The sequence below is a fragment of the Artemia franciscana genome, chromosome 6 (assembly GCF_032884065.1).
Source record: "Artemia franciscana chromosome 6, ASM3288406v1, whole genome shotgun sequence".
NCBI lineage: Eukaryota > Metazoa > Arthropoda > Branchiopoda > Anostraca > Artemiidae > Artemia > Artemia franciscana.
The window spans coordinates 38,760,900-38,779,503 of record NC_088868.1 but is presented as its reverse complement, the minus strand read 5'-3'; the positions used below and the strand labels follow the sequence as shown (position 1 = coordinate 38,779,503).

General features: G+C 35.0%; 1 protein-coding gene across 2 annotated transcripts in view; it reads right to left on the bottom strand.

The window, feature by feature from the left end:
- Window positions 1-18,604, bottom strand: part of LOC136028405 (coronin-1C-A-like) — a 126,364-nt gene that overhangs the window by 100,550 nt on the left and 7,210 nt on the right. The window contains exon 1 of one of the 2 annotated variants that reach the window (XM_065706228.1): window positions 5,555-5,797. The exons of the other annotated variant lie outside the window; for it this stretch is intronic. The gene's annotated coding sequence lies outside the window, so the exon portion shown is untranslated. Of the gene's footprint in view, window positions 1-5,554; window positions 5,798-18,604 lie in introns of those variants that run through there. 2 annotated transcript variants of the gene reach the window in all.

The following is an 18,604-nucleotide window of genomic DNA, read 5'->3' as shown; positions in this document are numbered from 1 at the left end:
TTGGTTGAACAAAAACTCAAAAGAAAACTTGGTGACTTGCGATCATGCAATTAGAGAAAACTTTCACATACTGAATGCCGCCTATCACGTGTCAGTCAATTCGAAACAGCTAGTAACGCAGGTGTATCAATAAATGTAATTAACATAACAAACCCTTTTCTTCATATTTGCAACCAATGCAAGTAATTAAGTTAAAAACACAAATTAAGCTACAGACGTCACAAACATTTTTTTCGGGGGGGGGGGTGCATTTTCGGCTGACATTCCATTTATACATACTGGAATTGGTATATAGGCGAAATTGTAGTATTATCGTTTGCAATTCCCTGTGGCAATTTCTTACAGGGAATGAATCCCTCTTTAGAATAACTTGTGTGTGAACATATAATAAAGAGTTAATATAGCGTTTTAACCAGGGTCGTAATTTGCTATAGGTCAGGAGGGGCAACTGCCTCCTCCAGACCCCAGTTTAACATCAGAGAATAAGAAGAAAGTTTTAGGCCCGATAGAAGGAATATAGCCTATAGAAGCATTTTTTTTTAGGTTGGAGGGATCTAACATATTTTACTGGCTAAATACTTGTTTTGACAGACCGGATTTGGAATCACGTTAAAATTGAAGTAGCATCGTTGAAATAGTTGCAATACTCCTACAATTTGTTTCAGGGTGTAAACCCATTTCTGGAAACTTCTATATGAGCATAAAACTAAGAAGTAACCAAGCATTTTAAAATACATCACCCCCCTCCCACAAAAAAAAGTTCATCGACTTAGCTTTTGAACGACTTGACTATTAGAAAGGGAATAGCTCACTATCTCAACCAGAGCTAAGTCATGGGAAATAATCTAAAATAGAGTTTAAACCCATAAATATTTTTATTACAATTTTGTTCAAATACACCAAAGTAGGAAAACGCTATATTTTTCGTAGTGACAGGACCGGCCTGTCCCTCAGTATATTTTAACAAAAGAGAAATAACAACGAAAGTATTTGGTTCAATGGAGAGACTATATCCTATAGAGCCCTTTCTTTCTTTCTTTCTTTTTTTTGGGAGGGGGTCAACACATTTTGCTGACTGACTAGTCAGTTTTTACAGACCAGAACTACAATTACGATAAAAGACAGCCAAGACGGTATTCAGTGGGGTTAGGGGGTTTAACCCCCCCCCAAAAAAAAATGTTTGTCCGACACGTAAATCGTAGCAAAAATGAATATAAACAATTTTTTAAGCGTTTTCGAAGTTTTTTTAGACTCCCCCGAAAGAAATCCTGTTATACCCCCCCCCCCCCCGGAAAAAAATTCTGGATACGGCCTTTGTAGTAGCACTCCAAAGCCTCTAGGTTTGGGAAGTTTGCCGGCAGGAGCCTAACGATTCAAATTTAGAAAGGTTTTCTTGTCAAATTCAGCTTTTCTTCGTAGCTTTTTCTAGAGGCATCGAATTTGCCTCTTCCCTCTTCTTCGGTCAGACAAAGGTATTAAATAGAATTTTATTAACTTTGTGAAAAAATGTTAATGGTGTAAGTTTACAGATTCCAATCAATGGGGTAACAAAAAAAATTGCCGTAGGACTAATAAAATATATAATTTAGTTGCAATTTAAACTTGGGTCGGCTTTATTTTGGCAGAAATAAGTTAAGATTCCAATCAATGGGGTAACAAAAAAAATTGCCGTAGGACTAATAAAATATATGATTTAGTTGCAATTTAAACTTGGGTCGGCTTTATTTTGGCAGAAATAAGTTAAGAATTTCTACTTTGCTCCTGAAGAGAACAAGCCGAAAACGATTCTATTTTAGCAAAAAATCAAATTCTATCTAATAAATTTTTCCCGGCTGGCCGAACACATTGGAAGGGAGGAAGGCAAGCACATTTTCAGAATTTTTCGGGGGGGGGGGGGTAATAATAGAAAAGATTAGGGGGAATAACAAAACATTTGAGAATGTAAATAATGTGAAGAATGCAAAACATTTCAGTCATGTTTTTACGAACCGGATAGAAATTTAGGGGGGGGGGCTTCAAACCAGTAATCTAAGTAAGTAATTGTATATTATATATTTTATGTTAGTCTATTTTAGTTATATATATATATATATATATATATATATATATATATATATATATATATATATTAGTTTCTATTTTTTTCCACGCTGAAGAAGCCTAGTTGTATACGGGCGAAATATTCGTTTGACTTATGTTGTTTCTCTTCGTTTTCATTTACTGGTCATAATCCCGTTTGTCGTCTTTATGTTCATTTACTTTTTTTTGTAATCTCCCCCCCCCCTCCCTGGATAGGCCTTGCTTCTGAGCTAAATCACCAAGAATACTTTATGAAGAAAAAAAAAGATATTCCTATATCAAAATAGCTTTCTTTTAAATTGACGAACTGAATAATTTTTCGGCCGCACTGACTTTCAATGACTAACGTCATTCCAACATCGCCTAGAGCAAAGTGACGACGAGACAAAAAGAGTGCCAAGTCGGGTAACGGTTTTGAGCATTCCACATTTCTAATTGTTTAGAATTGGCTAGTTTGCTTTCCAATGACCACGTGTTTATTTACACAAGAGTTATAAATACTAACAAACAAAGAGGATATAGATTCCCTCTCAAAGAACATCGAACGAAGGAACGTCCAAAGCCAAACGTTCCTGATGCCGAGCAGTGCAAAGGAGTAGACTTCTGTTATAACCTTGTTTATATAACAGCAACAGATGCGACTATGAAAATAGCCAAGGTGATAGTGAATCGATACGAAATGGGCTTTTTTAAAAATGATAATAACGGTTCTGGCAAAGAGAAAAAGAGAGGTTGTTGTCCAATTAAAATTGTGCTTTAATTCTATTGGGATATTTTATGACTTATTTTGTAAATCAGCCAGAATATTCCCAAAGAGTATGTCAGAATGGTCACATAAACCATGCTTTTTACCCTTTGCTGCTATGTCAAATATTGAGCCACTAAAAGGGGCACAAAAATCTCATTGGTTCTTTTTGCACAAAATCTTAAGCCAGTAAAAAGAATGAAAAGACTTTTTAGTCACGGCGTTCTTTTTAAGTAAACTCTCTGTTTCTCTGTAGCCTTGTTTTACTGCCTCAAATCCAATAAGAGTGTTCTGTAGTGATTTGGGGCCTAGAACAAATCCCTGGGTAGTGTTTATGATATGCTCTTCAAAAGCTCTCAACTCTTTCAGAAATTACGGTTTTTTTTATCAGCTATAACATCAATAAACGGAATCAATATGCGTAATGCGTAGTCTGACATTTGTGACGAAGTTAAATTAGAATAAGCTTATAAAAAAAAAATATATATAAATTGATCTTTGGGATCAATGAGTCAAAAACGGGTTAATCCATATAATAAACAAGTAAATATGACAAAAAATATATATAATAAACAAGTAAATAGGATTAAAAAATATATATAATAAACAAGTAAATATAACAAACAAGCAAATATGATAAAAAAAATTAAATTAATTATAAGATACATAAATAAGTAATAAATTACTACAAAGAGTAGGGAGGCAAAGCCATTTCACATTTAGTTTTAGTGTTCCAAGATTAGCTAAAACCAGCACTAAGATCCTGGGAAACCCCTCCAACCCTCTTTCTTTAATAATCTTGCTAGGTTAAAAACTTGAAAAATAAGGAACTACCATAAGTTTTAAAATAAAACAGTATTTAATTTAACACTGATATTGATAAAAACAGCCGTTTATAGTAAAATGGAAAAACAATTTCAAAGGATATTTTAGTTTTAAATACACTGCGCATTAATTGCAATTACTATTAGTTATAACTAAATATTAAATTTCAATTAATTTTTTACTAGTTTGAAGTATTCAAATTATCCTTGATTTAGCAACACCTTCGTAGAAAAAGGCAAGTGAAACCTCAATTAATAGCAAATAGCGTTTGCACAGAGTTATAAGGAGATTAAATGCTCTACTTTATCATATTTACAAGCAAGTATTAATTAGTTGTAAATTAGTTATAATAATTATATATAATTATAATAAATACAATAACAGTTATAATAAGCGCACAGGATTTTTTTTTTATTAAATTTATTTAACTATGGATCAATCAAAAGATAAGAGGCAAAAGGATATAAATTGAAATAACTTTGTACCACAATTCACTAATCGGAATATCACAACTTTGAGTCTTCGACTACATCACTATTGACTTGTTTTTCTTTTTTTTAACAGCAAGGCTGCCATTTGATGAAATTTTTAGAGGGAGAATCCTTTCGTAAATTCCATCGGAGGTTACTCCCACTAGAAAAATTTTCTAATTGAGATATTTCGGCCTATAAACAGCATTTCAGGAAAAAATTTCATATTTCCCAGAAATTTACCTAGTGACCAGCCTGAGGCTCTAGTGTAGGCCTATATCTGAACAGAACAAGAGCAGTCAGTCTAAACACTGGTGCAAAGTATTCGACAGGAGATACACTTACCCCCCTCCACACACACACTTTTGAAAAAACATCGCGTTCCCCTCCTTCTATTTTTAACCTGTATAGAGCTATGCCGTATAATAGGAGTATTTGTTATATGTGACTTAAGCCACCATCAGGCTGCAAGGTATATAATGTAGTCACATGGGGTATATTTGTGTCATTTGAGCGTTTTTTAAGGTGGTTACACATTAAATTATTCAAATTAGTCACCCTTCAAAGTGCTTTTCTTAATGTCACCATTGCCGTATTGTCACATAAAAAATGTTGCCAGCCCCTTGAATCTCTCTTAACCTAATCTTTCCACAATCTCCAACAGTTTTTATACAATTTCCCAGCATTTTTTGACAAAATTATCCCTTCCCTATTCTTCTTTAACCATCATTCCATATGTTTTCGAGGGACTTGTGGGTAAAGTTTTCCAAAAAGGGGTAGCGAGCTGGAAAACGGTTTCTAATGAGCTTTTCCCCCTCCCTCGGAACAGTGCATATAAACGTGCCTGTTTGGTAAGCTATATTCGATCTAAACTGCAACGTTATAACATAGTTTCAACACAGTTACCTATTTAGTCAGATCCAACGGGAAGAAGAATTCAGAATTTAAAGCACCGAAACCCTATAGGCAAGTGTGTATTCTCCTGATGAGCCCCTGTGTTGGGTGGTCGCCTTTGAACTATTTGTTTCACTTATAGTTTTAAATATTCTATATATGACGACTTATACTTACGACACGACACGACTGCCTGTCCATGGATTATTCTTTGCGGTTGAATGTGTATGGTTGCTGTTTGACCTATGTAATTGGATGGATGAGGAGGGTTAAGGCCTCGTTCAAGTACTTATATATATTAATTACTGAAGTAAGAAAACAGTCTTCCTTTCGCCTTCTGTCTTTCTTTTTTGTTTTTATATTTCTTATATTTTATGTATTATTTATTATATTTTATACATTATATATTATATGTTAATTAATGTTTATGATTTTTATAATTTATATTTTTTATGTTCAGTTGTGTGGTGTGTGTTTATTTCTGTGTTTGCGCTGTTGCATTGGTGATTTCTTTTTTTCACTATAGTTTCGACACAGTTACCTATTTAGTCAGATCCAACAGGAAGAAGAATTCAGAAGCTTTAATATTCAGATTAGTATCCAAGTCCTAAAAACTCAATTCACTCCCACAAGCTCCGAAATTCAACTAAATCCTTATCTCTTGGAGAACTTGTCAAAAGCAAAAATTTGGCAATACATCATGAACTTTCTAATTGATTCTAAATAGATTAAATTAAAAAGATGAAATAATAAATCTAGGGAAATACAAAAAAAGAGGGAGAATTAAACAAAACAAAAATAAAGAAATTAGGCTGACCAAACTAATGCGAAAAGTAACCTTTTAGATTGTTTTTATGAGAGATTAAAATAGAATCCTGTAGTTTCAGTTACTTTTAATGGTCGAATTTATACCAAATTCGTCTTGAACAATCATTTAGTTTTTGCAAAAATAACTTCAAATTATAGAAATTGTAAAATGACAAACACCTTACAAGATTTGTATCAGAATCCATGTGCGGGGGGTCACCCTCTCCTAGGAAAATTCAGATACTGAAGCCCCACCACGCAAAAAAGGGGGAGGAAAGTAGCAATGCTATTTGGCAATTTTCAAAATTGCCAAATTTTTCTGCTTGCAGATTTGGTCTGAAAATACCATGTTTACATATAAAAATACTTTTTGCTCGAAGAAAAACTGTCAAAACATAAGTTGTGCTGCCACAGCATCGGCAGCTTATGGAATTCTGTCGAATTCTGCTACCGGCAGCTTTGGAACTTTTTTCATACCTGCTGAAGCCTAAAATAGCGGTTATGCGTGTCAGACGATCCTTCCTTCTGGTCAAAAAGCTTCTTTTCGAGCCTCCATTCCCAAAATATATAATGAATGGTGTTTCCTCCTTTCTAAACTTGTTATTCACTAACATGCACAGACAAAATAAATAAAACTAAATAGCTTCACTTTTGGTGAGATAAGAGGATTCGACTATCATTTCTGTATACAGAAAAAAAAGGAAGAACTTCCTCCATGGAGATAGGATGAAAGGAACCGCCTGGAAAATTGGCCTTAAATGTACCTTTCGTGTTTAGGACTGTGGGGGGCAGGTATGAAAAAAGTTCCAAAGCTGCCAGTAGCAGAATTCGACAAATTCCAAAGGCTGCCGACACTTTAGCAGCACAACTTGTGTTTTGACAGCTTTTCTTTGAGCAATTAAATAAAAAAACAAGTTTTTTAAATGAAAGTAAGGAGCAACATTAAAACTTAAAACGAACAGAAATTACTCCGTATATGAAAGGGGCTTTCCCTTCTCAACACCCCGCTCTTTACGCTAAAGTTTGACTCTTTCTCTTAACTCTACATTTTAAAACATTAGAAAAACTTTAGCGTAAAGAGCGGGGGGTTGAGAAGGAAAAGCCCCTTTCATATACGGAGTAATTTCTTTTCGTTTTAAGTTTTAATGTCGCTCCTTACTTTCATTTAAAAAACTTGTTTTTTTTATTTAATTTCTGAACGTTCTTGAATCAATGCATGTTTTGATTTTGGCTCTCCGCAGAGGAATAATTAAAACGAAATTTGTATATTTATTTATTTTTTGGCTAAATGGATTTCTCATAATTTTGATCGAATGGTTTTGAGAAAAAAAGAGCAGAGGAGGAAGCCTAGTTGCCCTCCGATTTTCGGTTCAATAAAAAGGCAACTAGAACTTTTAATTTTTTACGAATCTTTTTATAAGTAAAAGATATACGTAACTTATAAATTAGCTTACGTAAAGAACTTTTGTATTCTTATGCTTTTATTAAATATATGAGGGGGTTCGCCCCCTCGTCATTACCTCGCTCTTTACACTAAAGCTTAAATTTTGTCCCAATTCATTAAGAATAACCCCTGAATCACAAAAGCCACAGAATAAATAGTTGAAATTACTAAAAATACTTTGGCGTAAAGAGCAAGGTATTAGGAGGAGGTGAGCCCCTAATATGGGTAATAATTTCTGTTCGTTTTAAGTTTTAATGCTGCTGCTTACTTCCAGCTGAAAAAAAAACTTTTTCATTGTTTTTTTTTAAGTAATACTAGTAAATCCTGCGCTCTTTTCATGGAAATTTTCTTCCCCCATGACAAATTCCTCGATGGAAAGTTCCCCCAGCATATTCCCCTTTTCTCAACCCCTGCCTCCAACAAAAAAATCCTCCTGAAAACACCTGTACACTTCCCAATAACCATTACTATATGTAAGCACTGGTCAAAGTTTTGAACTTGTAACCCCTCCCATGGGGACCGTGGAGGAGTAAGTCGACCCCAAAGACATAGTTATAAGGTTTTACGACTACGCTGAATAAAATGGCTATCTCAGAATTTTGATCCGTTGACTTTGGGAAAATAAATAGCGTGGGAGGGGGCCTAGGTGCCCTCCAATTTTTTTGGTCACTTAAAAAGGGCACTAGAACTTTTCATTTCCGTTAGAATGAGCCCTCTCGCAACATTCTAGGACAACTGGGTCGATACGATCACCCCTGGGAAAAAAAAACAACAAATAAACACGCATCCGTGATCTGCCTTCTGGCAAAAAATATAAAATTCCACATTTTTGTAGATAGGAGCTTGAAACTTCTACAGTAGGGTTCTCTGATACGCTGAATCTGATGGTGTGATTTTCGTTAAGATTCTATGACTTTTAGGGGGTGTTTCTCCCTATTTTCTAAAATAACGCAAATTTTCTCAGGCTCGTAACTTTTGATAGGTAAGACTAAACACATGAAACTTATTGATGATGAAACTTGTATTGATGAAACTATTATATTTAAAATCAGCATTAAAATGCGATTCTTTTGATGTAGCTATTGGTACCAAAATTCCATTTTTTAGACTTTTGGTTACTATTGAGCCGGGTCGCTCCTTACTACAGTTCGTTACCACGAACTGTTTGAAAGTATTTTTATATGTAAAAATGGTATTTTCAGACAAAATCTGCCAGCAGACTTGAAAATTGCCAAGTAGCATTGCTACTTTGCTACCCCACTTTTAACACGGCTGTTAGGGGGTATAGTGGCCTAAGAGTTGATGCACTTGCTTTTTGACTAGCATTCCGTCATACGTGGCGGATTGCTAGTCTAAAAATGGTAATTTCAGAAAAAATCTGCTAACAGACTTGAAAATTGCCAAGTAGCATTGCTACTTTGCTACCCCACTTTTAACACGGCTGTTAGGGGGTATAGTGGTCTAAGAGTTGATGCACTTGCTTTTTGACTAGCAATCCGCCATGCGTGGCGCGTGCCAAATAGTTTACACCATTTTTGAGAATGCAAAACCCCTTGGTGCGCACAACCAAGAAAATTCACGTTGTTAGTTTATCCTTTTTTCTTCATCCACCACGTTGTATTATACTTCACTACCCAGAATAAAAGAAAATTGGTTAGCTCTTGAAAATGTTTCCTACTAATTCCCAAAGTAAAAAGAAAGTACCTAGCTTGTAAGAAGTTCCAGAGATCTGCATGTAGGGATCAAACATAGAAGATGGAACTACTCATCAGGTAACACTTGTGCAGAAGATGGAATAATACTAATTCGAAAACATGGAAACAAATCTCGCACTTTTTCAGAGATTAAATAAAAAAAACTGGTTTTTTTAACTGAAAGTAAGGAGCGACATTAAAACTTAAAACGAACAGAAATTACTCCATATATGAAATGGGTTGTCCCCTCCGCAATCCCTCGCTCTTTACGCTAAAGTTTTTAATTGTTTTAAAAAGTAGAATTGTGGTAAAGAGTCAAACTTTAGCGTAAAGAGCGAGGGATTGCGGAGGGGACAGCCCATTTCATATACGGAATAATTTCTGTTCGTTTTAAGTTTTAATGTCGCTCCTTGTTTACAGTTAAAAAAAAACTATTTTTTTAATTTAATTTCTGATCGTTTTTGAATTAATGCATGTTTGATTTTGGCTCTCCGCACATAAATTATTGAAAAGAAATTTGTATATTAATTTTTTTGGCTAAATGGCTTTCTCTTAGTTTTGATCAGACGATTTTGAGAAATAAGGGGTGGGGAAGGAGGCCTAGCTGCCCTCCAGTTTTTCGGTTACTTAAACAGGCTACTAGAACTTTTAATTTTTAACGATCGTTTTTATTAGTAAAAAATATGCGTAACTTAAGAATTAACTTACGTAACAAACTTTAATATTCTTATATTTTTATTATGTGTACGAGGGGATTTGTACCCTCGTTAATACCTCGCTCTTTACATTAAATCGTAAGTTTTGTCACAATTCTTTAAGAATGACCCCTGAATCAAAAAGGCCGTAGAATAAATAGTTGAAATTACTAAAAATACTTTAGCATAAAGAGCGAGGAATTTATCTCCTCCTAAATACCTCGCTCTTTATACTAAAGTATTTTTAGAACCCCTCATATGCGTAATAATCTCTGTTCGTTTTAAATTTCAATGCTATTCCTTACTTTCAATTGAAAAAACATTTCATGTTTATTTTTTCATTGTTTTTTTTTATAGTAATGCTAGAAAATCCTGCACCCTTTTCATTGAATTTTTCTTCCCCATGACATATTCCTCCAAGGAAATATCCTCCCACATAGCCCATTCCCATCAACCCCACCCCCCAAACCAAAAAAATCCCCCTGAAAACGTCTGTACACTTCCCAATAACCATTACTATATGTAAACACTGGTCAAAGTTTGTAACTTGCAGCCCCTCCCCCAGGGATTGTGGGGGAGTAAGTCATTCCCAAAGACATAGTTATTATGGTTTTCGACTATGCGGAACAAAATGGTTATCTCAAAATTTTAATCCGTTGACTTTTGGAAAAAAATGAGCTTGGGAGGGGGCCTAGGTGCCCTCCAATTTTTTTGATCACTTAAAAAGGGCACTAGAACTTTTCATTTCCGTAAGAATGAGCCCTCTTGCGACACTCTAGGACCACTTGGTCGATACGATGACCTCTGGGAAAAAGAAAAAAAAACAAACAAACAAACAAACAAATAAACACGCACCCGTGATTTGTCTTCTGGCAAAAAATGCGAAATTCCACATTTTTTTAGATAGGAGCTTGAAATTTTTGCTATAGGGTTCTCTGATACGCCAAATGCGATGCTGTAATTTTCGTTAAGATTCTATTACTTTTAGGGGATGTTTCCCCCTATTTTCCAAAATAAGGCAAATTTTCTCAGGCTCGTAACTTTTGATGAAAAAGACTAAATTAATTGAAACTTATATATTTAGAATCAGCGTGAAAATTCGATTCTTTTGATGTATCTTTTAGCATCAAAATTCCGTTTTTTAGAGTTTCGTTTACTATTGAGCCGGGTCGCTCCTTACTACAGTTCGTTATCACGAACTGTTTGATACACAGGCTGAACTACTGAACAAAGGTTAGTGAGTTATTTTGTAAACACAAATAGCATAGCAGAAAAAGATGTTTTTTTTTTTTTTTTTTGCAGAAAAAGTTCTAAATAGAAGAACTTTGTTAAATCTCTAATTTCGTTAAAATTTGCATATGCGTCACCAAGGCCGTATCCAAGATTTTTTTTTTCCCCGGGGAAAGGGGTTGAAAAAAAATTCGGTGGAGGGTTGTACAAAAACTTCAAAAACACATTTAAAAATATACATTTTTGAAAAATATTCATTTATTCATTTCGGGGAGAGGAGCAAATCCCCTCGCGATACAGCCTTATGCGTATCTTTAAATTATTGTATACTTGCGTTTGGCAGTTTTTCTTTTATACTGATGACTCAGTATCTTACAATTTAAAAATAAAATTTCAAATTTTGGTTCAAAGGTTAACAGCTCACTCGGCTGTTACGAGACATGGATGTTACATCACAAATGAAGTAATTATAGAGAAACACTTATTATTTGCTCTCTCGTGATGAAAACAGAATTCACAATTTAAGTTGCCACCAGGACAGAGGGAAATACCCTAGATTGACATATGTGCAAATCAAGGGGTTGCCTACTCTTCCCCACTTAGTTCATCTCAAATATACAAAATATAAGCCTGAACTGACCTATCATAAATAAACAAGATATGAAAGTAACATATGGCATTATAAAACAAACAAAAATTAACTTGTATATAAGGAGTCTACCCCACCCCTAATCCCTATTCCTTACGTTAAGGTTTCACTAGTACTTTACTGAAAACATTTTAGATGTAAAAATACAACCAGTTGGTAACTACAAATATGTTATTCACCAATATTTTTCAAAGTAGCTACATTTTATATACTACTGTTCAGAACGAAACCAAATAAATGAACCTCTGCATTCTTGCAGGATCTTGTAAAAAAAAAAAAAAACTGTTTCTTTCACACAGGGGCATGTCGCTACCAAACACGTCATGCCAATCTATGGGGAGGGGAGATATGCTCCCCCTAGATTTTTAAAAATACCTTTCTTAGCATTTTCATTTGAAACAAATGACAGATTTGCAGCCTCGCCCCCGTATTTGATAAATGCGTTTCGTCCTCCATCCCCTCCTAAAATTTTGCATGTTGATGCAACTTCTTGCCAGTTTTCTAGTTCCCAAGTGTAAAAAATAAAAATAAAATTTCGAGGACATTGGCTACAGATGTAAGTTTTTTTTGTTTTTTTTTATGGATAGTCGTGTCCAACAAACAAACACCGATCAAGACCAACTCCGATTGAAAAAAAAAATCAATATCATAGCCAAAAAATATCTTTTTTGCATTAAAAAGCAACCTCCTCATCAAACAGTTCGTGGTAACGAACTGTAGTAAGGAGCGACCCGGCTCAATAGTAACCCAAGCTCTAAAAAATGGAATTTTGATACCAATAGTTACATCAAAAGAGTCTCATTTTAATGCTGATTTTAAATATATAAGTTTCATCAAGATTAGTTTTACCCATCAAAAGTTACGAGCCTGAGAAAATTTGTCTCATTTTAGAAAATAGGGGAAAACAGCCCTAAAAGTCATACAATCTTAACGAAGAACACACATCAGATTCAGCGTATTAGAGAACCCTTTTGTAGAAGGTTCAAGCTCTTATCTACAAAAACGCGGAATTTCGCATTTTTTGTCAGAAGATAGATCATGGATGCGTGTTGATTTGTTGATTTTTTTTTGTTTTTTTTTTCAGGGGTGATCGTATCGACTCAGTGGTCCTAGAATGTCGTGAGAGGGCTCATTCTAACGGAAATTAAAAGTTTTAGTGCCCTTTTTAAGTGACCAAAAAAATTAGAGGGCACCTAGGCCACCTCCCATGCTGCCAAAGTCACCAGATCAAAATTCTGGGATAGCCATTTTATTCACCATAGTCAAAAAACCTAATAACTATGTCTTCGGGGACGACTTACTCCCCCACAGTCCCCGTGAGAAAGGCTACAAGCTACAAATTTTGACCTGTGTTCAAACAGTTCGTGGAAACGAACTGTAGTAAGGAGCGACCCGGCTCAATAGTAACCGAAACTCTAAAAAATGGAATTTCGATACCAATAGTTACATCAAAAGAATTGCATTTTAATGCTGATTTTAAATATATAAGTTTCATCAAGATCAGTTACACCCATCAAAAGTCACGAGCCTGAGAAAATGTGCCTCATTTCAGAAAATAGGGGGAAACATCCCCTAAAAGTCATACAATCTTAACGAAAATCCCACCATCAGATTCAGCGTATCAGAGAACCTAATTGTAAGAGTTTAAAGCTCCTATCTACAAAAGTGTGGAATTTCGCATTTTTTGCCAGAAGACAGATCACGGATGCGTGTTTATTTGTTTGTTTTTTTTTCCCAAGGGTGATCGTATCGACTGAGTGGTCCTAGAATGTCACGAGAGGGCTCATTCTAACGGAAATTAAAAGTTCTAGTGCCCTTTTTAAGTGACCGAAAAAATTAGTGGGCACCTAGGCCCCCTCCCAAGCTCATTTTTTCCCAAAAGTCACCGGATCAAAATTCTGAGATAGCCATTTTATTCACCATAGTCGAAAAACCTAATAACCATGTCTTTAGGGACGACTTACTCCCCCGCAGTCCCCGTGGGAGGGGCTTCAAGTTACAAAATTTGACCTGTGTTTACATATAGTAGTGGTTACTGGGATGTGTACAGACGTCTTCAGGGGGATTTTTTGTTTAGGGGGAGATTTGAGGGGGGGTTACGTGGGAGGATATTTCCATGGAGAAACTTTTCACGGGGGAAGAAAATTTCAATGAAGGGGGCGCAGGATTTTCTAGCATTATTTGAAAAAAAATGACAAAATAAATATGAAAAGTTTTTTTCTACTGAAAGTAAGGAGCAGCATTAAAACTTAAAGCAAAAAAATTATTACGCATATGAGGCGCTTACCTCCTCGTTATACCTCACTCTTTCCGCTAAAGTATTTTTAGTAATTTCAACTATTTATTCTACGGCCTTTGTTATTCAGAGCTCATTCTTAAAGAATTGGGACAAAATTTAAGCTTTAGGGTAAAGAGCGAGGTATCGACGAGGGTTGAACCCTCTCATACACGCAATAAAAACATACGAATATAGAAGTTCGTTACGTAAATTAATTCGTAAGTTACGTATATTTTTTACCAACGAAAACGTTTATAAAAAATTAAAAGTTGTAGTTGCTTTTTTAACTAATCAAAAAATTGGAGGGCAACTAGGCCTCCTCCCTCGCTCCTTTTTTCTCAAAATCTTCCGATTAATTGCAATTAATTAATATGCAAATCTCGTTTTAGTTATTTATGTGCGGAGAACCAAGATCAAAACATGCATTAATTCAAAAACGTCCAGAAATTAAATAAAAAAAACAAGTTTTTTTTTAAATGAAAGTTAGGAGCAACATTAAAACTTAAAACGAACAGAAATTACTCCATATATGAAAGGGGCTTTTCCTCCTCAACGCCCCACTCTTTATGCTAAAGTTTCTTACTGTTTTAAAAATAGAGTTAAGAGAAAGAGTCAAACTTTCAAACAGTTCGTGGTAACGAACTGTAGTAAGGAGCGACCCGGCTCAATAGTAAACGAAACTCTAAAAAACGGAATTTTGATGCTAAAAGATACATCAAAAGAATCAGATTTTCTTGCTGATTTTAAATATATAAGTTTCATCAAATTTAGTCTTTGTCATCAAAAGTTACGAGCCTGAGAAAATTTGCCTTATTTTGGAAAATAGGGGGAAACACCCCCTATAACACTATCACACCATCGCATTTAGCGTATCAGAGAACCCTATAGCAAAAATTTCAAGCTCCTATCTACAAAAATGTGGAATTCCGTATCTTTTGCCAGAAAACAGATCACGGGTGCGTGTTTATTTGTTTGTTTGTTTTTTTCCCAGGGGTCATCGTATCGACAAAGTTTCCTAGAATGTTGCAAGAGGGCTCATTCTAACGGAAATGGAAAGTTCTAGTGCCTTTTTTAAGTGACCAAAAAATTAGAGGGCACCTAGGTCCTCTCCCACGCTCATTTTTTCCTAAAGTCAACAGATCAAAATTTTGAGACAGACATTTTGTACCACATAATCGAAAACCATAATAACTATGTCTTTGGGGATGACTTACTCCCCCGCAGTTCCTGGGGGAGGGGCTGCAAGTTACAAACTTTAACTAGTGTTTACATACAGTACTGGTTATTGGGAAGTGTACAGACGTTTTCAGGGGGATTTTTTTGGTTTGGGAGTGGGGTTGAGGAGAGGGGGCAATGTGGGAGGATCTTTCCTTAGAGGAATATGTCATGGGGGAAGAGAAATTCAATGAAAAGGGCGCGGGATTTTATATTAGAATCCATATCAAAATTCATCTCACTTCAAACTCGCTTCAATTATTGAATAAATATATTTGGCAAACAAAACTCAGATAATAATGATTCCAGAAATTTCCTCATAAACCATAAATGATTATATAATATCAGATGCTTGACAGACCCGATGTCTCCAGTAGCACATTGGGACAGGGCTCTTTTTGTATCCAAAGAGACTATAGGAGGGGTTAGTGACTGCAATAGTGCATTGGGGATAGGGCTGTTGTTAAAAACAGAGAAAGGATACTACTAATAGACCCAGCTTTTCTACTTGAGGCACGACACTGAAAATGCCTTTTTTTAGTGCCATTAGGAACTTTCAGATGGTGGAATTTATAGGAAGAACGTAGATATGAGAAACATCTTTCAAATGAGCTATAAAAAATCTGTCTACGATGTTCTGGTAACCTGCTAGTGCCGTTCCTTGAGAAATGGCACAAAAAGTGTCATTTTACTGTCATATTGGCACTTTTAGATGGCACAATTTATAAAAAGCACGTAGATATGCGAAATGGCTTTTGAATGAACCATTAAGCATCTCTATGATCATCTGGTTGCCTGCTAGACCTGCTGAAAAGAAAGAAAACGGGAGACAGATCAATGCTACCTAAAATCTAAAGTTTTTAATTGTTTTAAAAAGTAGAACTGTGGCAAAGAGTCATATTTCAGCGTAAAGAGCGAGGGATTGTGGAGGGGACAACCCATTTCATATACGGAGTAATTTCTGTTCGTTTTAAGTTTTAATGTCGCTCCTTACTTTCAGTTAAAAAAAACTTGTTTTTTTATTTAATTTCTGAACGTTTTTGAATTAATGAATGTTTGATTTTGTCTCTCCGCACATAAATTATTAAAATGAAATTTGAAAAATTAATTCTTTTTTTGGCTAAATGGCTTTCTCTTAGTTTTGATCAGACGATTTTGAGATATAAGGGGTGGGGAAGGAGGCCTAGTTGCCCTCCAATTTTTCGGTTACTTAAAAAGGCAACTAGAACTTTTAATTTTTAACTAACATTTTTATTAGTCTTAAACGTAACAATCTTTTATATTCTTATATTTTTATTATATATATGAGGGGGTTTGTCCCCTCGTCAATACCTCGCTCTTTACACTAAATCTTAAGTTTTGTCCCAATTCTTTAAGAAAGACCCCTGAATCAGAAAGGCCGTAGAATAAATAGTTGAAATTACTAAAAATACTTTAGCATAAAGAGCAAGGTATTTATCTCCTTCTAAATACCTCGCTCTTTATACTAAAGTATTTTTAGAACCCCTCATATGTGTAATAATCTCTGTGCGTTTTAAGTTTTAATGCTACTCCTTACTTTCAATTGAAAAAACTTTTTCATGTTTATTTTTTCATTGTTTTCTTTATAGTAATGCTAGAAAATCCTGCACCCTTTTCATTGAATTTCTCTTCCCCCATGACATATTCCTCCAAGGAAAGATCCTCCCACATTGCCCCCTCTCCTCAACCCCACCCCCCAAACCAAAAAAATCTCCCTGAAAACGTCTGTACACTTCCCAATAACCAGTACTGTATGTAAACACTAGTCAAAGTTTGTAACTTGCAGTCCCTCCCCCAGGAACTGTGGGGGAGTAAGTCATCCCCAAAGACATAATTATTATGGTTTTCGACTATGCGGTACAAAATGGCTATCTCAAAATTTTGATCTGTTGACTTTAGGGAAAAAATTAGCGTGGGAGAGGGCCTAGGTGCCCTCTAATTTTTTTAGTCACTTAAAAAGGGCACTAGAACTTTCCATTTCCGTTAGAATGAGCCCTCTTGCAACATTCTAGGACAACTTTGTCGATACAATGACCCCTGGGAAAAAAAAAAAAAACAAATAAACACGCACCCGTGATCTGTCTTCTGGCAAAAAATACGAAATTCCACATTTTTGTAGATAGGAGCTTGAAATTTTGCTATAGGGTTCTCTGATACGCTGAATGCGATGGTGTGATAGTGTTATAGGGGGTGTTTCCCCCTATTTTAAAAAATAAGGCAAATTTTCTCAGGCTCGTAACTTTTGATGGCAAAGACTAAATTTGATGAAACTTATATATTTAAAATCAGCATGAAAATCTGATTCTTTTGATGTATCTTTTAGCATCAAAATTCCGTTTTTTAGAGTTTCGTTTACTATTGAGCCGGGTCGCTCCTTACTACAGTTCGTTACCACGAACTGTTTGAAAGTTTGACTCTTTCTCTTAACTCTATTTTTAAAACAGTAAGAAACTTTAGCGTAAAGAGCGGGGCGTTGAGGAGGAAAAGCCCCTTTCATATATGGAGTAATTTCTGTTCGTTTTAAGTTTTAATGTTGCTCCTTACTTTCATTTAAAAAAAAACTTGTTTTTTTATTTAATTTCTGGACGTTTTTGAATTAATGCCTGTTTTGATCTTGGTTCTCCACACATAAATAACTAAAACGAGATTTGCATATTAATTAATTGCAATTAATCGGAAGATTTTGAGAAAAAAGGAGCGAGGGAGGAGGCCTAGTTGCCCTCCAATTTTTTTATTAGTTAAAAAAGCTAATACAGCTTTTAATTTTTTATAAACGTTTTCGTTGGTAAGAAATATACGTAACTTACGAATTAATTTACGTAAAGAACTTCTATATTCGTATGTTTTTATTGCGTGTATGAGGGGGTTCAACCCTTGTCGATACCTCACTCTTTACCCTAAAGCTTAAATTTTGTCCCAATTCTTTAAGAATGAGCTCTGAATAACAAAGGTATTTGCATTTCTCTTCCAACCACTCTCCTTGCGTAAAAATAGGTGTAGTTGTATCTTTAGCCCATATTGTTATAAGAATATGCTCGAAAGCTTGTATAATCCCCAAATTGAATTATATGAAGGAAATTTTGTTTTGCAATTTATGTCCTATCAAGTGACTGGAATTCGTTATAAAAAAAAGGCAGAAATGGATGCATTATCTCCACAACCTCCAACAGATATCATCCCTTTGGCGGGTGATAAGAAAGTCTTTACTGTTTTACCCTACTTTCCCAAATTAAGAGACAAACTGCAAAGAATTCTAAGAAACATAACTTAAATGTCACCTTCAAAAACTCTTATAAAATTCAGAGCTATTTTGACAGCAGGAAAGATTAACATAGTCCCAAAGTCCCAAAATAATTCTAGCTCCCCAGTAATTCAAAGTCCTCAAAATATTTGAAGTAAAAATAAACTTAAAAAATATTCTTATACTAAAAAGAAGTCCAAAAACACCCATAAATCTCAGAAAATCAATTGAAATCTGCTTAGAAGCTAAAAATGTTGTTGACTCAGTAATTATCTCAAAAGATCAAATGTGAGGGCTGTCAAAAGATACATTGTATT